Below are 23,293 nucleotides of genomic sequence, written 5' to 3'. Positions count from 1 at the left end.
CACTCTCCGCCCTACTTTCACTGTTTCCTAAGTGCACCCTGGAGAATACGCTGCTGCAGGTAAACGAGAAATACCGCTCAAGAAATGCGTCAACAATACAGGAATATGTTTCTCCGGGGACCGCAAAGGGTCATCTACTGCAGAGAGAAATATGTCAACAGGTTTTGGTCGGACTGCCATGAAATTCGGGGTATATACTTAAGAGGGCCCTGGGGATGGATCACTCTGATTTCTGTGATCCTTTGACCTCTTTCCCCCCAACCCCTTTCTTTTGCCCTATCATTATTCATGTTTGAGTGAAATACTTCAAGGTTCGAAGGGTACTCATGCTTTTGAGCATCTCCCAGGAATCATTTCACAGACGATCATGTTCTCTTTTTTTCTTTACTTGGGCAAATCTGGCCACCATCTAAACTGCTTGACATGCCAAATATATTCTGCACTTGTTGGTTCCCAAAACAGGAAGCACAGAAAGTAGGGTTTTTAAAGATTTCACAAGACAATTTTTCAACAACACGAAAAGCCTTCAGCAACCTTCCTTTGTCAAAAAGGCAAAATCATTTCTTAGAGGTATTTTGTTGATTTGGCTGTACAGTGGACTGTGGCTCAGTAGGCAGAGAAGTTGCTTTGCAACTGGAAGGTTGTAGGTGGTTTGATTCCAGTTTCTTCTCGTCACATGCTGATGTGCCCCTGGGCAAGGCAGATAACCCAGAGTTACCTCCCTATCTACATATTGGTGCATACATTTGTGAATGGGTGTTTGTGGCCTGTAAGTGTAAAGCACTTCAAGTGATCAAAATGACTGAAAAAAGTCAGGCCATTTAACTTGTCCCAGTTTATACTGTTAAAAATTGAGGCGATGTATCCAGAAACATTTCATTTGAAATGACTGACTGTCATCAGACATCCCTCTTCACAGAATTTGTTTCATGCAGATGATGCAGCGCCGTTGGAGTCTGTAAGTCTTGATCTTCAGGTTGCATTTGATAGATTTAAAGCCAAGAATTTAACTACCATTTAGTTCCTCTGAGAGAGGTCATAGGTACTAAGTCAAAGGTTAAATCCTGCCTCAAGCTGAAATTGTATCTTGGTGTCTCCTTCTAGAGAAGCGTTTGAGATTTACAGAGGATTGGGGTTCAGCTGCAGCGACTTGAGAGGACATCCTTAGTTTAACGGCTCACAGCCCGGCTAATCAATGACACACCTCAAAATCAATATATGTCTTAGCAGGCATTAATTTAATTTTGTCTAAAAGATCAGAGCTTTTGTCATATTTTCAAGTTTCCCAATCTTTTTAGTGTATTTGTTATCCAGGTTACTCCCTCAAAATTGAAAACATCAGTCCTCATGCCAACAAACTTTCTGTTTTGATTAACTTATTCCCTGTTTTGTCCCGGCTTCTGTGTGAAGGTTTTACCCTTGGACTCTACATTGTTGTGGGAACACTGCCACGAACACAATAGTGTCACCACTGTAAATATTGGAGCTCTATGTGAGATGGCAGTTCTCCACACGCTGTGTCACCACAAACGTGGAAAAACATCTGAATTTAATAAACAGATCAGAGTGACAGTTCCCAGCATAAAGGCAGCAGTAGGTTACAGAAAGGATAATCCTGTTTAATTGTTCCATTGAGAACAAATCCCTCATGAGTTGGCCTGTGATAGATTGTTTTAATGGACTCCTATAATAGTCATTTGGACTGAAATCAGTTTGTTACAGATCATTATAACAGGATACTTCACAATGTGGTGAACACTTTTGTAACAAAACTCCATCAATGAAGGCAACATGAAACACACTGAACCAGATTTCCCTTCATCCAACCAAGCACATTCTCTCCTTTGGTAAAACAAGTACCATGACCACGAAACAATTACAATTTTGAATGTAAATGGAGGAAAACCCAGAACAATAACCACTCTGAGTGTTACTAAGCTGTGACTTTTTTTTCTCCACGTTTGAGGGAAAGAAATGAGTGTCTGACTGCAGCGAATCATATGGTGAGAGAAAACTAGCTGTAGACGGACTTACAACGGTTGAGGGGTGTGATAAGTATCCTAAAGTTTTGGACTCTTGCATTATTTCAATGCATTTTTAACCTGAACGGTTAAACATTGACTTATGTGAGGAGAAGAGAGACTTGCGTAGTCGTATCTTATGCTAACATAAAGTAAGTTGAGGACCAGAAATTACAAATAAAATGACTGTAATACAAACGATTAAAGGAGTGAGAAGTATTAACTTATACTAATATCTATTCAATTTAAAACCCATCCCACTCCAACATCACAATTATGATCTCTTTCTATTTATATGTACCTTCATTCTACTCGAATTGATTAATACAATACATACAATAATGTGCTTACAATATTTCTATTGGTAAAAGTATTGCTAATAGTAGCTCTAATGGCATTTTAAAAACAAGTTTAAGAATTTGTGTTTCAAATTCCAGTTTTTGGCAGAAGTGGTTTTCCATCACTTTGGTGAATTTGCATACTGGACTCTCCAAGAATCTATTTTAAATTCCTGGTTAGTGTGACAGCATGTTAGCTTGTTAGCATGTTAGCTTCACATGCTCCTCCTCACTGGACAAATCTCCATTGAAATCTTCATGTTTTTTTAAATATATTTTTAGCTCCAATTTAATCTGTAGACTTTACCATTACTGTTTTCTTCTCGGGATGCCATAGTGGTATGCGTGTTGCAAATATAACATCATTGCTTTTTCCCAACTCTTGGCTCTGTTCTCGGCTGCTTTGTGCTCACATTTTTATTTTAAAATCCGACCATTTTCATGTATTTCTCAATTTTCTACACAGAAATTAATAATTTATCTATGTGAGATGTAAGCCTGAACACAAAAGAGCGGATAAGTCAAAATACATTTATTTGTCATTTAAGTGCCTTCTTTAATAAAAGATGTAGCTTTAGTTCTTTCCTTTTGTAATGAGATTAATTGACACAGAATAAAAGTAGTAAAAGCAGACGTAAAAAAGGAGATAAAACATTCAGATTGGCAGCTGTTTGTTATGAGTGAAGGATGTTTTGTTTGCCCTTTCAAATCAAGGTTGATGTGCTGCAACCTCAAAACTCGTCTAATATGGAGAGCCGTTTGTCTTGTAAATATATTTTCCAACGCATTATTTCTTTTTCCGATAACTTGCTGCTTTTTTCGTCAGCTCAACTCTCATTTTTCAAATTGTTTTGGTCTTTTCTGTCCAACCAGAAAAGACGTAAGAATTTTTTTTTTCGTTTGTTGGTGTCCTAATTAGGTTTTGTATTAGCAAAGCAAACTTTCCTGAGAATTTAGACAAACAACAACATCTACTCAATTTGCCAATAATGACATTCCCTGTCAGCCCACGAAGGCTTATGAAATTTGTTTTTCTAAGTTTTGATACGAGTCAAACTTAGAAAAGTTTGACTCGTATCACCGGAGTCGAGGCGATATAATTTATAGTTGATACTTAACAAGGCACTCTTTATTTTTAGCAGCCAGGCTCCGCTACCTTCATTTTGAATTACAATAACTGAAGCCAAATGATTTATTCTCTCTCCTTTTGTAGTGCTCTCTTTTCTAGGAGAAATGTCCTGATAACGAGATCTGTGCCATCTTGGAGACAACTCTGCTCAGATAAAACCCTCACAAGGAAGCTGGGACTGTAGTGAAGGATGTGAAGCATAAAAAAATTATGATAAAAACAAAAAAACACCTGAATGATTTAGGTGTAAATTAATTAAAAATGACTCAAGTTTACCCATGTCAAGGTCAATCTTTGCTTTAAAAAAAGTTTAAAAACCAATCAAATTCCTCATCACACAGTTTAAATTATGACAAACAAAATCCCAGAGAGAATACAGAACCAAAGACCACTAACGTTTTCTGCTGCAGTGTGTTGAGGAGAAAACTGTTCCTCCTCCCCAACTTGTTGCTGCCTTGGTAGGGATTTATCTCTGTTTAGAGGAATAATTAGATCCCAATCCCGTGCAATATTAAATATTATTGATAAAGTAAAGACTGTTTTGGTAATAAGGGAACCAGATACAAACACCATTTGAAACACATTTGTACAAATTGATAGAAATTGTATTGATAGTAAAAAAAATTGCAGGTGATAATCAAATGACAGGTACTTTAACCTTTGTATGTCGAAATGGTGTCCAACTGACCCCACACACGTAAAATTTGTATCATTTTCCATAGTCCTCTACGTTTGCCTCAGTCCTCCACACACAAGGGTTAAGTGAGGAACATTTCATTTGAACAGCGCTCCTCAGACTTTTAGATGGTTGAAAATGCTCTTACAGGCCTTCAAAAAGAAACTTGTTGCAGATTATGAGTAAGTACGACGGCGTATTGGTGCCATTGTAAATAGGGAAAACAACGGAGTAATTTCCACCAAAGAACTCAACATTTTGTAGGAAACAAGAACATTTCTGAGTTTGAAAAGTCAACATTTTGCTAGAGAAGAAACACAAATCTTGAAACTTCAGAAATTTCCTAGAAAAAATTATTTTAAAGTTGAAAATTTTTGAGTTTTCAAACCCAAATCGACCTCACTTCCCTACAAGAAAATACAGCTGCAGTCTGAACCAAATTCAATCTTCGTGGCGTGAGAGAGTTTTTGACAAATCCTCCCCTCAAAGTAAGTTGGCCTTCGATTCCTTCCCGGTCCTGTCCGCGACTCGGGCGTGCCGTGACACGAGGTCCGCCTGTCACGGCCGGTGGCGGCTCATCAATAAGGTCGCCGAGCGGCGGAACAGCTGCTGGCTGAGGTCTCCGTCCTGGGGAGAGCAGATAATCACAGTCTCTGCGGGGAACAGCAGGGGAACAGTCTGTCTTCTAGCACTCTATCTGCATATCCGCACCACACACACACACGCACGCAAACAAACACACACATATACACACGTGCAGAGAGAGAGAGCAAACAAGGAGGCAGACACTCCTCCACGGGCGCAGCCATAAACATGTCAGGGAAACGGGAAGCGACGCAGGAAGCATGCATGTTATTGCCCTTCCCCGCTGCGTCACTTTCATTTGCTAGCTGCTGTTTGCCCAGATCCTGAAGAGGCAGCCGAAGCCGGGGAATGCAAACACATTAAGGGTTCGAGGCTTCATTGGCTCTGCAGCGCTGGGCTGATTGTTCTATTTTCAGGGGCTGGTTAAGAGCATGAGGCAAACAGTTCATGCAGCTTAGGAACGTTGATCGGCATTAAGGGAGAGGAAGTCTTGAAACTGAGCTTGTAAAAATTCCATAGCTCAGTGTATTCGCCTCATTTGGAAAGTCAAACAAACAAGACAAAGTTTTATAAAAGGATAAAAAAAAATGACAGTACTTTGCTGGAGTACATTTACACTGTTTTATGTTTCATTGCATTATGACCATGATGTTGACCAAGGATATCTTTGAAATAAACTAACTCGGTTTTGCTTAATTCTGAACGCAAGTTAAATGATGCATTAAGGAATAAATCAATTAATGACAAATTAAAACAAACTCAATAATTTCCATTTTTATGATTGTTGTTTGTTTTACTGGATCAGTCTGGTACATTGGTTTTAACTAGTTTCTTTTTTGAAGGGAACTTTAAGAGATCTTTGTTGTTTTGGGTGTTTTGTTCACTTAATTTGAACATTTAAAATGTCGTCTAGCTCCGGTGTTAAATGTTCATTAGAAATTGAAGTTCATTCATCTTTGAGAAGGTGTACTTGCATTATTATGCTGCTATCATTTTCTTACCTGAAAATGTCTCAAAACAGCAATGTTATTGTTTATTGCATAAAGTTATCACAATTTGTCCATCAAATTGTTTTTATCATGACAGGTGTGTAAGTTTTGTTCTGATTCAGTTTTCTGACCAACATGCTGAAACGACTCCAAGTCCTGAGTTCATTTTATAAGTTTCATTGAAAAAGAATGGAAACGAAGCAGAATTTGATTGGCGCAAAGGATAAAACAAACAAACGTTGTTGTGCTGTCATACTGCTTTTGTAGGCAAAAGTTGCTCTGAGGGGAAAAGCTTCAGCCCGGCTCGGTGATGAGGTGCTAGGCTTGATCCGGAGAGAGAGGATTCCAGCTGGACGGAGCTGTGTTTGATGGCCGGGGAGACGGACGAAGGATCCGGAGAAGCTTATGGAAGGTGAGTGATGGACTCGGAGGAGGAAGCATCTTGGACTGGGGAGCAATTGGTTAGGGCATCGACTTCGGAGAGGTAAGTGCTTTCTCAGGGCTGTTCAGCGAGCGCAAAGGAGAAAAACACGAATAGCCAAGAATGAAGAGGGTTTTCTCCCAGTAGTGGTTGACCTTCAGGCACCAGTGATTGTCAGAGATCTACATGAGTAAATGACTTGGCCACACACCCAGATACTAGTCCTGCAGTTTCTGGAAGGAGGACACACCCAGCAGTCACCAGGACACACAGGCAGGGTGATCTGACTGTAACTGCTTTTCTCATTTTAGGATTGAAATCGTTGCTGAAAAATAGCTCCACCTCAGTCAGATTGGCAAGAGTAGATCTGTAGACATCGATTTTAAAGTCTTATTAAAGATTCTGAGTTGCTTTTTAGTTTAAGCCATTCTAAAACATACAGTACAGGTCTATTGTTTTGCAGCTTGCCCTACATTTAGCTCAATTCTCATCAGCTTCTCTGTCGTTTGTGAATAAAAACATCCCAACTTCATGATCCTCCTGTCAGTAGGACTTGCTGTGGAGCTGATGTGTGTGTAATGAGCAGTGTTAGTTTTCACCATACATCGTCTTGTATGCAAGGTGAAAAGCTAAATTCTGGTCTCATTTAATCAAAGCACCTTGTTCCACATGTTGGCTTTGTCCCATATACGGCTTGTGGCAAATGATAAACAGGACTTCAAATAGCTTCTTCCACAGTGGCTGTATTTATGGACTGTACAACCAATCAGTGTTGGTGTCTTGTTTGCGAGTGACAATAGGATGGAACCCACTTTCGTCTCCAGTAAAGTGGATGCTGCTCTGGTTTGTTGTGATGAAGAAACGGCTGAATAAAGAAAGCAAAACTCTTGATTTTGACTAAAAGAGCAACATCCCGGATACACGTGGGTGAAATGAGTTTCCTCCAGAGGGAGGTTGGATTCGGTCTTGGAGATAGGGTGAGGGGTTTCCGTCATCCAGCAGGAGCTCAAAGTAGAGCTGTTGTTTTTCTGGATCAAAAGGAGTAAGCTGAGCTGGTTTGCTGTGGAAACCTCACTTTAGAGGTTTTCCAGGCATGTCCCACTGGGAGGAAACTCAACTGAAGGGACTATGCATCCTGTATGGATTGGGAAGGCATGGGGATCCCCCAGAAGAGGAAGGTCTTGGGGTCTCTCTCAGACCTGTTGCTTCCACATCCCACTCTTGGATAAGCAAAGGACAATGGATGAATGGATGGACAAAAAAATAGTTTACCAAATAACAGGTTCTATCTAGTTGCCATTGGTTTGATTAAGATTCTTGTTGCCTGTTTGGATTGACAGCCATATATAGAAAGGTTTGATGTTCTGTTGTCTTTCTATTTTCAGTTGATGAGGGGACGGACCTCTCAGAAATGTTCAAAGGTTGGGAAATTGTTTTATAACTTAACCCCATTTCAAACTCTCTCAACTTTCTCTGACTTGTTCCTTTGATGCGGCTTGTTGATTAATGTTCTCTAGCAAACCTCCGAGGCCTTCACAGGGCAGCTGTGTTTACACTAGTATGACATTACACAGACGTACCGTCATTACAAATTACAGTATACGTGTCAGAGTTAAAGGGGCTTAATGTAAGCGTACGCTACATTTTTTTTTTTTTGTAACAAAGATTGAGAAATAGAGATACTACATGTTTTTTTTTAGTTATGAGATCTTTTACAGCAGTTAATGACACAAAATCCTGTTGAAACATATCAGTTTGTAGTTGTAATATGACAAAAGAAGAAAATGTTTAAGGTTTATGAATAACTTTCCAACACACTGACAGTTTTCTTATGGAAAAAAGTATATTTTTCTCTAAATGTCTATTAAAGGGGCAGTATTAAGTAAAATCAACTATTTTGAGCTTTACATCATGTAATAATGTCATCCAAAAACAGACCCTCGCTCAGCTCCTTCAGACTAGCCAGCAGCAATTAGCAAACAGCTGGTGGAAATGAGCATCTGCTGAGCTCATTAAGGAACTACTTCTCAGAGCATCGCTGGTAAAAACGTTGTTAAAGGGTTAATATAGGAGTCATGTTGTGATGACTTCCTCAAGGCGGAGTTTCAGAAAGAGCAGGAGTTTCTTAAAGAGACAGAGGCCCAATTTCAAGGTGTTAACAACAGAAGTTAACATAGTTGTATGACTGTGCTATGAAACGGCCTGGAACATACATAGTGCTGCCCCTTTCAATATTTCAATATCTGAGGCTGAATTGACATGGTTGCACTGAAGGTCTAAGCTTGTGGGTGTATCATTGTGAGTTTACTAAATTGGAGGGGCGGCAGAGTGTAAAATAATGAAAAGCACGTCCTCACTGCGCTCCAATCAGCAGTAAAACACTCCCAACGGCGAGCGTCCAAGTAAAGGCCACTCTCATACAAAACACAGTCCTTAGGACAGACTTGATTGCTGAATATGCTCAATAATAACACAAACACTTACACTCAGCAGTGTGTTTGGCGTCTTTTCACGAATCTCTTCGACTCCATCACTCAGCAGAATGTAATACTGCACCATTCACCGACAGGTTTCATTTAGAAATTCCAAGGACGCTCTCACAGTTTGTAGGGAAATGAAAGATTCATTGGACGCACAGAAAGAGCCATTCTTCAAGCTTACAAATCATCATACCAACATGAACTTAACATAGACCAGCAGTTTTCATATTTCAGGCCTGACTCAGAGTAGAAATGATCCAAACACATAACTCTTGCTGTATGACGAATGCTCGGTCAAACTTAGATATTGAATGCTTTTACCTGCTCTGTGTGATCAATACTTAATTACTTTGGCTTTTTCTGGTTTCCGGATTAATGGCGAGAAGAAAAGGACAAACAGGGAGCCTGTAAAGACGGAAAAAAAGAGTAATTGTTGGCCAGGTGTCATTACTCCCCAGGTAATGGTAACAATAAATAGTCTTGAACCATTTGTTAAAACATTAGTGCCAGAAAATAGGGAGAGATGTTTGTTATATTAGCTGGTGGTCTAATTAGCCTGGAGAAAAGTTGGCAAGGAGATTAATAACCAAAGGCAAAACATAATGTTAGAGACCAAAACTGCATTCAGGAACTTAAGATTTATAAACAGGGCAATACTAGAAGTAACATAATGAAGTACATTCTATAGACACGTTGCAACATGATGTCACATGTGCCAGCCTACAGCTTCCTGCTGGAGGGGAAAAAACTATTAGCCAGCAATGACTACCATGGGTTTTAGCCGTCAAACTGTCAATGTAACACGCTAAATCTGAAATGTATCGGTGATATCCGTAAAAGAAAAAGGGATGCAGTGCTTTAATACAAATTGTCAATACTGCAATCAACTAGATGATAAGGTCAGAAAAAAAGTTTAATTTAAAAAAAGTAGTGAGCATAAGTAGTGCTACTTATGCTAGCTTGACTTTGACAACCTCACCATGTAGATGTGCTGTGGAATTAATTGTGTTTCGGTTCAGTTAAGAAAAACAAGAGGCGACCCACATACCAATTCTGACAGATCATTAGTGGAGCAAATGTTTAAATGAGCTAATCAGACGATCATGTATTAATAATCAGAAAATAAACATGAAAATATTGCAATACTGTAACAACCTGAATGTTTTATTCTTTATGTGGAAAATGTTTGTGTGGTTCTGGGTGTTGAGTTTGCATACATGTATGGAGTTTTGTCAGTGAGTTGCTATGGCAACAGGTCTGTGTTATAGCATACCTGAGTGGAAAAAATGAGTGGTTATTCAATGGTTTTTCTGTGTTATTTTCCTCTTTGCTGCTCTAAATTAGTAATACTTACATCACCAGGTTTCATTTTGTTAAAAGGATCAATGCGTAGTTGTAACAATAGACTTTATTTGAGACATATTTATTTTATATGTAAAAACAACACAGTAAGAATACTGCAGGCTGTTTCCTCGATACCACCAGTAATATCAATTTCCATGCTCTGAAAAAAATCTATTTCAAAATACATTTTCAAAAGTATTATTTGTTTTCATGGATCTATTAATTACTGCAGCGATAGTCCCACAAAAACAAATATAGCTTTAAGTTGCCTAAAAAAGCCGGAAAGGTGTAAATACTTTTTTATAACAATACATACCACAAAATATTATGATACAACATGAAGCTTACATCACCAACCACCAGTCTATAAAACTAAATATTGATCCTGATGTTCATTGGATTTGAGTGGGCCATTTGGAACATCTGAACAAAATCTCACAGGTATATACATCACAGATTAGTTTTGTCACACTTTTGGTTTAAAGCAGTTTGATTTTTGATTATTTACTTCAGCTTAGATGAATCTTTTTCAGAATCAGAAATTCTTAAAAAAATACTTACTGAATAAATACTTTATGAATTCCCATGGGGAAATTATTGTGCTACAGCTGCATCCATTATAAGTGCATGAAAAAGAATAGAATATAAAAAGTAATAAAACAAAGAAACAATGTACATATATATGGCAAATAGTGTAAAGGTAGTTATACTGAAAGGTCCAAACAATATTATCATAATGTAAATGTCATAATGTTCTATAAAATATTGACAGTATGAATCAAAGAGATATGCACCAAACACCAAATTGAATTTTAGTCCATCCCTTTGTATTTGGTCTCGTTCAGATATTCTTTCTGCATTAGAGTTTTAATTAGTGTTCAGCCTCCAATGTCCTCAGTAATTACCTCCAGCTGTCCCTGGTCTCCTGATTGCTCCACCTGCATATGAATACTTCTCAGTCCCAGTGCTGGATTCTCCACTTGTGTGAAAACGTGCTTCCTGTATTCTGGGCCCCCTGTGGTGTTCATTGAGTTCTTTGTAAGTCAGCAACTTTTTGACTATACTTCATTTCCACCTCCCCAAATCACTGCAGGTTTTAGCATTTACATAAATAATATAAAATGCTTAGTAAAAATGTTGAATCCGACTTCATTTAAAGTTTGCCAGGCTTTATAGAACCTTTTCAAAGAGTTAAAAGTTCCTCATGACACTTTGGCTTCTTTTCAGCCAAGATGTTTTCCATGCACTGTTTTTCTTTCTGAAGTTTTCTGCTGTCATGTTCAAAATTGTTCGCTTCGTTGGTCTGAATTTGAGGATATGAAGCAGATTTTCTAGAAAAACAAGTCCTGTTTTGCCTATGAGGCATGCTTCTGATTGTGTGTGTTGGGACCAAAGTTGTGAATTCACAGTGTTCAGCTCTGGCTCAACAAGGTACGTTACTTTTGCCGTGATGTAACCGTTTTGCTTTTATTTTGATGAAAGTTTAAGCGCCTGGCAATTAAAAATTCAATGCCGTGAAGGTTCCCCGACTGGCACTGCTAGTGCTAGCTTTAGCATAATTAGCTGTGGACAGCTAGCTTGTCATCGTATTCTCACAGCACCACGTTAGGTTTGGGTGTTGGCCGTTATTCTATCAACAGTCCTTTTTTCTGGCCGGTTCTCAAAATGCAGTGAAACAAAGAATTTTAAACAGTGGAAACTTTGAAAAGAAGCCAAATTAAAGATAAAACATTCTGACTAAAGTAGAAAAGGAATACAGACATTTTCAGTCTTGCCCAAAAAGGCCTCATTACAGACATTAACAGCATGGTTATTAAATGTTGGTTGGGACAGAATCGCAACTTGTGGAGATAAACAGAAAAATATCCTTAACAAGTTTGCAAATGTATTGAGTTTCATGATTTCCTTTGGATTTCTGAGGAAAACTGTTCTTTGTCGCGCTTTTTAAATACTTCATCCAGATACTTGATAAAATGTCTAAACACCTTTGATCTTTTGTTGGTCTCAGCTGTACCGAGTTGAGCAACGTCAATGTTTAACATTCTATTTACGTAAATGTAATCAGAAAAACCAGCAGCATCTTCACAGGGAACCTTTGACAAAAGGGCTCTGTTTACACTGAGGAAACGAGACTAACAGCTTAGTGACGTCAAACTGAAGCCGGAGACATTCTTGTTTTTACAAAGTCAGAAAACTAGAAGCGGATCCTAATCCGGCTGAGTCATTGTTTGCATTGCCAAATTAAAACGGACACGGTACACAGACAGCACTTTGTGTACGGCTCCCGTGATGTTAAGCTGTTTATTTCTATAGTTTTCCATCACTGCTGTGTCACCACCTTAGTCCTTCAGATCACCGTTTGAAATGATCTGTAGAGCTTAAAGGGACAGCATTATGAAAAATTGACTTTTTAGAACTTTATATCATGTTATAATGCCATTCTCTCATCAAAAGTCTTTCATGCATGCTTGAGAAATCCTTTAATCTCCCACGGCAACCATTGAACTGAGCAAAATACCTGGGTGGAAATGGCTCCGCCTTCGACGACAAAGCTCCTCCTTGGAGCTGCCGTTTCCAAGCTTCCAATCCTCTATGCGACTCCTCCACTCAGCTCCTTCAGACTAGCCAGCAGCAATTAGCAAATATCTGCTGAGCTCATTATACAAGCTACTTCTAACTGAAAAGTTGGAAAAAACGTCAAAGGGTTAAGAGGAGCCATGTTGTGATGACTTCCTGAAGATGGAGTTTATGAAAAAGCAAGAGTTTCTTAGAGACAGAAGTCCAAATTTTCATAACTGGAGGTGCTATAAAACTATTTGCTTCAAAAAAACTGTGCTATACAAGGATTTTTATAAACTTAAAGTTTTACCCAATGAGATTCTATCATCTTCTCATTTCACTTACCTGAAAATTAGATAGTAATTGCCTTGTGTATTATGCACGAAATATGAATTTAATTTCAAGTTATCAGCAGACAGTGTTGTTTGAAAATGTGAATAAGCAAGATAAAAAAAATAAAAGACTGCATGGAACATGATGCCGCCCCATCAGTCTGTTCCCTTCTCTCTTTCCTCAAGGACAAAGGCGGCTCTTAATAAGACTCATTTAGCACGAAGCAGCAAATGAAGTCACGCCAGAATGCAAAGATAATGGGATAATGGGATAATGGGATCACTTGGAAGTAGATAAACATGCAGTAAATATCGCTGGCTGTCACAAGTGTCTCCGCGTGGAGCATATTCAATTGGCCCTCATCGGCATTCCCATCGTCCTCTGGAATTTAAACAAGGGTGAGAGATGCGTCTGAGTGCTGCGGACGCTTTTTATCGCGGATCATAAAGCACACAGCAGAAAATGGAATCAGTGTTTCAGATGAAAAGATCTGAGATCGTATCAGTCACTCGGATAGCTGTTCCTACCAGGAAGCTCATTTCTCACTTTCCCCGTTTGGATCCCTAAGAGAACAACCTCCGTGTCTTCATTAATCAGCTCGGATAGAGATTGTTTCACCATGGCAACCAGCTTGGTTGATGATGCGGGGGATAAACATCTATGTGTGCACTGGTGAAACAAACTTAGAATTAAACAGCATTTATTTAGGTGCATTGAAATAGAAATTATGTACATTTTACAGCACAAAACACTTAAAAAAAATAAAATTGAACCCATCTTGAATTTGCTCATCTAAATTATTTACTTTCTAACTAATTACAAAATCTTTTTTGTCTCTTGTTCTGTTAAGATAGATCACTGATCACTACTTGAGGATTAAAAAGCTCAGCTTGGTAAAATGTTTGTGCTGTCACACTACTTAAAGCATGTAACCTTTAAAAAATTATGATTTAAAAAATTTGTTAAAATTATCATTATGTTGTCAGAATAAAATAAGATAATTTGTGAAAAAAATTGAGCTCCTCTGCTTTCTCCCAACTCTAACTGCACAGACACAACTCGGTCAGAAACAACCAATCAGAGGCCGGGGGTGGGTCCTAGCGCTGTCAATCACTCTCATGCTCACTCCCTCCCCCACCGATGACGTCGGATAAACTATTTTCTTTTAACAGTGAGTTGTTTTTCCACCATTGGAACATTGAGCAGAGTACAGGAGGTTGAAAACATATAGAAGTTTTTCCCTCTGGTGTTTTGATTAATAGAAACAATGTTTCATAAAGCAATTAGCTGTGTTTTAAACAATCTGTTGCTGCAGAAAAGTTTAAAATGCAGGAAATTTGACATTTAGTTTCGCGCAAATGGGAAGATCCAGAAGTCAGTAGCAACCGTTTGATATTAAACTTCCAACTTGGCTTTTGATGCTTTTAAATTTGAATTCAGAGCATGGAAATTATTTGTATAGCACATTTCATACTTTACACCAGAAATGCATAGTATTGTCACCTTCCTGAAATAATGGTCTCTCATTTTTTGACAAACGTGTTTTTGGTTTTTTTGATTTTTTGGAAAGAAAGATTTCAGGTAGGTGATAATAATATGACCAACTATGAAACGGCAATAATCATTACATTTTGTCAAAAGCCATCATCAAAATCATTATGAATCAGAGGCATCTCTAAGCAGGAGGGTTTTTAACCTTGAGTTAAAGGAACTCAGTGTTTCGCCAGGTTTTCTGGAAGTTTGTTCAGAGTCTCAAACAGACAGGCGGCCATCGTTCTTTACTCCAACAGGCAAAGTCACATGTAGAAAGCAGCTGTACTGACTTGCTGAAACATCCTTCGTTCAAAACTAAAATGTAATCATGTCCAATCTTCCTTTCCTTTTCTTTTTTTGGTGTAGGTGAAAGTCTTTGCTTTGCGTTTGCGTGGTGAAATGGCTCGTCTCTGTGGATTTGTTGAGCTGCGTGGCTCTACAGCAGCACCATGGCAGGTGCGGATTTATGCATCCGTGTTTGGAAACCGGAGCAATTACAGCACAGCAGTGAGGACAGTTTGATAAGATTGCCTTCTCTGCCGCTACGCATGTTGACTACTGAAATGTAGAATAATGGCTGAACATAAAGAAAAGGGGGGTGAAAAAAACAAAGTAGCGGTCCAGTCGTAACGGCCCATCTCAATGAGCTTTCTTTCCCACAGAGCAGTCGGCTCACAGAGCAGTCGGCTCGATGGATTTTTAGCGGCCATGGCCGGGCTTGTCAGCTGCAGCTGATTGTCTGACATATTTCCTCAGTGTCTTCTGGCTCATCTACAGTTGTCAGTCTCCCAGACGCGCCTGTTGAAGCCGTGCCTCTAGCCATTCAGTTAATTCCCCAAACGGCATGTCTTCTTTTTTTTTTTTTCCCTCCCTACCTGGACTGTGGCCAGTCCTGTCAGACTGGATGTCTCCATCGTCCAGAGTGGCTCTGTCTACCTACCTTTGGCATTGGCACATTACATTTGCTCCCTATTGCCATCAATCTGATGCAATAGGGATTTCAATGGAAATGCATATTAGATTCTATACAATCCTATCATAAATAATGTTTTTCATGTATTGTTGGTTTTTCTCTTCATTTTTCTTGGGCTTCTTTTCTGTGTTATTTTTTTCTCAGCCCATGTAATTCCTGCATATAATCAAGCAAATTCCTCTTAGAACAGAGACATTTTAACTCTATTACTTGATCTATTGCAGGTCTAGAGTTACTTACCTTTCACAGATAATTTATAGATTTTTCTTTGCCATTTTTATTACTCGATATTGTTTTGATTTCTGTACATGCTGTGACAATGTATTCAGTTCACCATTATTGCCTACGCACACACACACACGTTTGCTTCCCTATCTTTGTGGGGACTTTCCATTGACTTCCATTCCTTTCTGCAACCTGACCCTTACTTTAAACTTGACCATTACCAGTACAGGCCTAATCCTAATTCAATTCACACCTTTATCCTAAATCTAACCCAGAAACAGCATCTCCCCTCGTGGGGGCCAGGCTTTGGCTTTTTCTTTTTCACTAACCTAATGTACTGATGCTCTGATGTATAATAAAGACAAAAATAAAGAAAATGAAAAAATGCTTTCTATTCCTCTCCATCTCCATGTGCCTCTCCTTGTGTTCAACCTTTTTCCCTCTTTCATCCCACTCTGTTTTGCCACTCCAGATCCTACACCACCATCTCTTTTTTTTTTTTTTTCTTCTCCCCTCTCTTTCTGAACTTCTGCAGCCCTCCCAGAGGTGCTGTGGTTGACCAGCCGGCTGTTCGTATCAGAATCTATCAGACATAATGGGGGGGTGGGGGGGCAGGCTGTGGCCCGAGGCTGAGTGACTCTGTGGCAAACTACCAATGATGCATAACAAATAAATACGTCATGGGGGCCAAAGGTACATCTGTCACAATTGACATAAAACAGGCGTTTCAGCAGCTGGGACAGAGGAGGTTTTTCCATACACACCAAATTTAGTATTCTCCCCACGAAATGCTGGCCTGATGCAAATCAATAGAGTAATTTTTGCTCAGACTCGTCCTAATTAACAATCTGCCATGTGTGCTCAGGGGAACTGTGGCATTTGAATAGAAGGGATGTCCAGCTGCTGCTGAGAGGAGAGGGATTTAAGAAGTTTAAGACGGCAAACCGAGGAGAGCTCTGTATTGGCTTCTACAGCCCGCATCATTAAAGATAACTGTATGTGGCAGCACGCTGATATCTGTGTTTAAGTGAAATGTGGCCTTTTGTTAGGGAGAGAAAAATGTCATTAATGTTCTATAGGAGCTTTGTTCTGTTCTGGGCTACAGCAGAGAATATTTCAGCAGCCACTGGACGCGTTTCCATTAAAAAAATAGTTGGGCGAATTGGAATTACGAACATAAATTCACATAGTGGAAACAGCCCAAATTAAAAAAAAAAAAAAAAAGTTTTCCGATTAAAAAGCAAGGATGTGTTTTTTTTGGCTGTATCAAAATGAGCATATTTCACAAAACTGCTATAGAAACACTTTTTTCGCATCATGAGTCATATGAGCGAAGTTACTGCTGGCAGAAATGATGAAGAAAATGAGAAATAGTTGGAGGATCATAGTGTGGCATGTTCTTTTAAGTACTTATCGCAAAAACTAACTTTTTAATGTGATTTTAATTGCATTACTTTAATGAAAACGCGGCTATTGTGAATTTGTTTTTTCGACATTAGTTGAATATCAACAAAATGTTGACTCTAACTTAATGTTTGACTCCTGCATAGTCAGATATGCAGGCACTGATCATGTGATTCTTATTTTTATTGGGGGAGTTTTATGTATTGTTTGTACTGTGTTGAACGTTTGTGCATATGGCTAACTCTGGCATATTATGTGATGTGTATTGTCCTTTTTTAAATAAGTAAACGGTAACATTTGTAATGGAAGTGCAGCTGTGCTACCTCAGCTGCAGAAACTGGAGCCAAAGCTAAAACTGTAATGTCTCTACCAGATTCTAGTTGGCTAATTAAATAGCCAACTAATTAATCAGGTCTGATTAACCTATCATTCTTATGTTGGTTTGTAAAGTAACTATAGATAATTTTAGTGTAATTGTAATGATCTATATTTTGTCAGTACTTGTAATTGTGTCTTCGCAATTTTAAATACAATTTCTTGTATATTGTTTTCATCTAAAACTTGTCCATATTCCCTTATTCTTACTCAAAGTAATCATAAAATGGGGATCATGTTCCAGACCATGCCTTCCTTGAACTGTGGGAGGTGACCTGTGTAGCTGGACAGAAGCCATTCAGAACATGCAGTTCATGGGGAGGCATTGCTAACTGCTAAGCTGGCCTTGTTAATAAAAGGTCCAAGTAATCTGGGGATAAAAAACAAAATTGGGGAAGGCGTTTAAAGTTTACGTCAGATTTTTACTTGTACATTGGCAAGTGAGAAAAGGAGTAACCCAAACCCTCTACAACAAGGGACCTTTATGAAGGCTGCAATGGAGACTATATGGATATTAACATTTTCCTCCTCTCATGTATATTTTAGTTCTTTTAATATTTGGTTCTGTATAAATGGTCCTGTGTCTGAAATCTACCCGGAGCCCCTAGAGGTGAAATATACGGCACATTACGACTTTGGTCTCTAGCCCAGAAACATTGTTTGGCTCTGCAGGGCCGTTGAGCGCGCCAATAACTAGATTGCATCATATTTTTAAGGTGCGTGTGTATTTCTAACTTTAATGATACCTGAAAGAAGGATGAAACTCGGAAGAAAAGAGACGTTTTCCTCAATAACAGAACCCATAAAATTACAGGATGGCTGAAGAAAAGACACGACAGAAGTACATTTTAGCCTCATCATTATCCCGGTGTGTGATTGTGTGGTTTTGTGTACGTCCCCTGATGATCAACCTTGTCTGTAGTGTCAAGTCCCTGTGTCATTACCTCATCTTCAGCTGTGCTCTTTGATCCACTCCTTCAACAAACCTCAATGTGACCGATCCTCTTCGAAACGTCATTCATGTCGCGGTCGTCAAGTGCCGCTTCTGTCTCCAGTCATGTTCTGCCTGCCTGCTCTTCAACCCAACCCTTGGTTCGCCCACTTCCTGGATCACAAGACTCACCAGCTCTCTGTCCAGCACCATCACCTCTCAAGATCCCTTGTTAACTACATCCCACCCTCAAATTCGTCATTCCACGCAAGCCAGTAAGCCATCCTATTTCCAGCTTTACCGTGTATTTGTTGTTCATTGTTACCATTCCTTGCCTAGTGCAACTATTCCTACGCTGCCCTGTAACCGTGGATCTTCCCTTCTTGATTGAACTAATATTCTTGAATACATTTCCTTTGCATTTTTACATCCTTCGGCTTGTGTAAATTCTAATTGTGGGTCAGAGAAATGTGTGAAAACATGACTAACAATACATTTGTAAAGTTATGGGCTTAAGCTTCATCCGTCCACTGCAGTCTCTCAATTTTATTGGACCAAAATCTTTCCTAGAAACATTAAGACCTAATTTTTGCTTTGTCACAGCACTGGTGAAGTTCCTGCCAGAAGCTTAATCATTCCGTGCTCTTAGTGCAGCACTCAAAAGGAGCGTGACAGATGTCATGGTCAGAGAGGGGGAAAGCGGGGGGTGAGTTGTCCTGTCAGACCGTCAGTTCCCGAAACAACAACAAAAAAAAAACCTCTTGTAAAAGTGCACGTGGGGCGAGTTCGACCCCACACAGAGTAAAAAGTTCATGGGGTGCAAATGACTCAACATGCTCATCATGAACATAATGGCATACATTATTTTTATTTTTTAATCACAGATTGAATACGCAGATTAGAATTAATTTAATTTTCTTAGATCCACACGTGGTCAAAAAGTATATATACATGCTCACAGCCACATCCACTAATAAAAATGATTCGGTTCCTAAAGTCATTTGTTAATGTTGGTATTTATTGGGCTATAATTTATTCTTATGCAAGTACAATTGATTTAAATGTCTACAGCTGAAAAAGTGCAATTTTAAACAGCTGTTTGCTAATATGGTTGCAGACATTTGGAAAATGTGTGCAACATTTTCCAAATGTTGCACACATATATCCCAATAACCATGTATATGGCTTTTTATATCTATATCCAAATAACCATATACATATTTTTTTTTCTGAGAGGTAAAGAATATGTAGCAATACCAGGGACAGAGGAAATATGGAGATCACCTGTTTTGTTTAAAGATGTATCTATATGGATGGTTGATTGATGCTTAGATGCTAATGGCACAGCGAATTGACTTTTGAGAGGAGTATACTGTGCAAAAAAACTTTTCTTCAAATTACTCTTATTCATTCTACAAAAACATTTATGGCAATGTGGCATGTTGGTTTTAAACTGTAAGTGAATTAAATAAACAAATAACCCTTCAACCTGCTAGAAGTCGGCAAACTGGCCAAAATAACTCCATTGACACACTTAAACCTTGTGGAAAACCTTCCCAGAAGTACTGTGTACTCTGTCAACTACCAGCTATCACACATCGCAGTGTAAGCGCCGGTTCAAATATCTGCTGTCAACTCTTGCGTGTTCTTATGAAAATACAATCCTCCAGCCTTTTCAGCTTTGCAATAAAGAAAATCTTGACAATCCAAGACGGTCTGAAGTGTTGAAGCATTAGAATTATTACAGGAGGGGTTTATTGACATGTAATCAGTGTAATTATCCCGAAGAAAGCCAAAATGAGCTGTAATTAAACCCAGCATAACTTTTCCAGATGATCACCTTCACTTCCTCCCCAATTTCTGCCTTCGCAGACTCACATTACCAGAAAGCAAGTGCCTGCATTGATGAGGAATAAGTACTCTGCAAACACAGAGGTGATGTTATCCATGTGCCAAATGTATGCAGCACACTTAGCGTGCATTAAGCAGGCTCTTTGCTTGAAATACTCCAGTGAGGGGAATCCAGGTAAAATCCATTATCTCTCGCTGATTTGCTTTATGAAATCCGTGCCAATTTCAGAAGAGGGGAAAACTAATGAAGAGGAGAAGGACGGAGGATTAGAAAGCTTTTAGGCAACTGTGCACGAATGGACTTTGATGAGGTGACAGTAATACGTCCTCGATTCTTTTCGGCGTTCAGCACAGGCCTTCTGAGTAAATGGATGTGTGCTCAATTGAGCGTTTTACGCGAGATTTTGAGATGATGTGTGAAATGGAACTTTCTGCCGCCCTCGTAAAAGTCACGAGCCCCTGTGATAAGTCATATTTATGTTGGTTTTGAATTGCATATTTCTTTTGCGGCGTGAAATGGAGTGACCACAGCAACACCTGGCGCACACGCAGAGGCTTCTGAGGGAAGTCGTGCTGCTAAAACCCACAGTCTGTTCAAATGGAATTAGATGGAAAGGGCCTGCATGTGTGCAACAGTGAACCGTTCATAGGTTTACACATTTTGTCACGTTACTACCGCAAGATTCAATGTGTTTTATCTGCATTGTATGTGGTAGACCAACAAAAAGCACCACATCAGAGTATTAGGGCGATACTAAGAAAAAAAAGGTACAAAAATAGTCATAAAATTAGCAGAATAAAGTTGCAATATTAACACGTAAAAGATTGCTTTTAATCTGTTGTTTTATAAATCATTAAATTTGTGTAAAATGCTATTATACCCAGTCAACTTTCAAGTGTTTCAGGAACCTCTGATCATTCATGAGACGTCTTTGAAAAAAATTCTTCTTTAAAAATGTTCCAATGCTAACGCTGATGTTAGCTTCAGCGTTAACGCCTGGAAGCACAACTGAACACAGTGAACTGGAGACCACTCTAAAGGCAGGAAATGAACTATGGCGCAAGGCATTCTGGGTAAACGCAACCAAAACAATTGTGAGAGTCTAGTGCAGGGGTGTCCAAAGTCAGTCCTGGAGGGCCGGCATCCTGCAGGTTTTAGTTCTCTCCCTGGTTTAGCACACCTGGATCAAATGATGGCTCGTTAGAGGCCTAAAGAGAACATAGACTTGCTGAGGAGGTTGTTACAACCACTAGGGAGAGACTAAAACATGCAGGATGCCGGGCCTCGAGGACCGACTTTGAACACCCCTGGTCTAATGTTAGCAGGAGAAATTTTTCAGTCTTTTACCAAAGACAAAGGAGAAATTCCACAACCACTAAATTTGATGCTACTCCAATTTTGTTTTACATTTTGCAAAGAAGGAAGTTGAGCTCGGTGTCTTCAGAGGTTTTTGTCTCATTTCCTTCAGTAGTTCTCCACAGGCGGGTGGAGGAACAGGTTCTTCAAAAGGTTTGGTTGATTTGAAATAATGCGGTGTGAAAGTGAACCGGACCAGCTCAAAATATAACAAATGTTGCAACTTTAGTCTACCTTTAGGTTTATTTGTTCCTGTTCACATTTAAAACGATGGGATGTTCAGGCAATCAAAATGTTCCGCCAACCAGTAGAAAAAATGGAAAAGCATTTCGGCTTCGCACTCAATACTACTTTACTGTATGCTACCTTCTTAAACTCAGCATTTTTTGTCTTCGTTTGTGTGTGTGCGGTTGTGTGTGTGTAAGTTTTGGAAGTGTCAGGTCAAAGGGCTGATTGGCAGTGAAATACAACAAGGAGAAGCGATGAGGTCTGGCTTTGCTCACTTTCAGTGCTTGCCTGTTGGAGATTGTCTTTTCCTTTTTGCCAGAGGAAACAAGGAACAACAAACAGACTCACCGAGCTCAGGCGTCCAGGCCAGCAGATAAACAAGATAAACAACCTCTCCTGGGGTTGAGTGAGAAGTGCAAAGAAGGCAGGAAAGTGCTGTTTGTTTTCTCATCAATGCCATACATAGTGCATGAGTTCTCTAGGACCTGGGGATGGAAGATGTTCTCTTTCTTGCAGACGGTTAAAGCGAAGACAGAGATGATCAGACTTGCCTCAAAAAGAAAAAAAAAAAGGTGAAAATTCTGTGTGGGGCTTAGTAATAAAAATCCAAATTCTTTCAGTAAGCGGCGTCCTGACAAAGGTCTAATGACGAGGCGTTAAATTACAAAGGCAAATTTATTTTGTATAATTTGGCATATACAGAATTTTTAAAACAACTGAAGGTAACATAATTACTTGATTGTACTATAAAACAATTGTTTGTGACTTTAAAACATAATACTGCCCCTTAAAATTTGCAGACGACTCTTCCAGCTGTATTTCTTGGAACATTCACAACCTTAACCATCTTGTGTCATCTTGATTTTCTCTGAAGCTTTTGGACAATTGTCTGACTTGAATTTTTAACAGACAATAAAAAGTCAGTCGACAATTTGAGGTGTTTCCATTACAGTTCAAACATATGAACATCATTTTTCTGATCAGTTGTCGATACTGCAGCAGTCACTGAAGTCAAATTTAGCGTTGAATTTGGATGAAATCCTTGTAATTTAACTTTCAACTATTTCAACTGTTCTCGTGTAATTTATTCATCAGAACCATCTGAGAAATTGCGAATTTTTACCAATAAAATTAATTCGCAATTGCCGAGGGTCTGGGGTTGAAAGCCTTAGGTGCAAATCTGGAATGGAAGGAGTTGAAGTTTCAGATCTCGGAGAACAAAATCTGATCAATCGGCAGATTAAGGCGAGCGAAAAAAAACCTCCAACGACCTCGTTTAAGGAGAAACGAACCTCGACGCGTCGGGATTATAGAGCTGCATCTCTCCTCGGGGGCTCGATTCTCTCCAATAAACAGCCATAAACCCCGGCTACTACCGAGCTCGCAGAGAAAATTAAAAAAAAAAAAAAGCTAAATTGCCTTCATAAATATTAATCTGTGGGAGGCAGAGGTTGTGCCCTTCACAATGATTCAGGCTCTCAGGAGCACATTTGTCAAGAGTAAACAGTATCCTCCTGTTTACCTAATGCTCAACATTTGCC

At 39.2% G+C, this 23,293-nt stretch overlaps 1 long non-coding RNA gene across 2 annotated transcripts in view; it reads left to right on the top strand.

The window, feature by feature from the left end:
* Positions 1-5,993: 5,993 nt before the first annotated feature.
* LOC103457798 (uncharacterized) overlaps positions 5,994-23,293 on the top strand; it is a 92,476-nt gene continuing 75,176 nt past the window's right edge. For both annotated transcript variants that reach the window (XR_014085621.1, XR_532474.3), the window contains exon 1: positions 5,994-6,150. This is a non-coding gene — a long non-coding RNA (uncharacterized LOC103457798). The remainder of the gene's footprint in view (positions 6,151-23,293) is intronic.

Source organism: Poecilia reticulata, chromosome 21 (genome assembly GCF_904066995.2).
Source record: "Poecilia reticulata chromosome 21, P_reticulata-male-v2, whole genome shotgun sequence".
NCBI lineage: Eukaryota > Metazoa > Chordata > Actinopteri > Cyprinodontiformes > Poeciliidae > Poecilia > Poecilia reticulata.
Note: the sequence above shows the minus strand (reverse complement) of the source record. Positions and strands in the feature narration are given on the sequence as shown.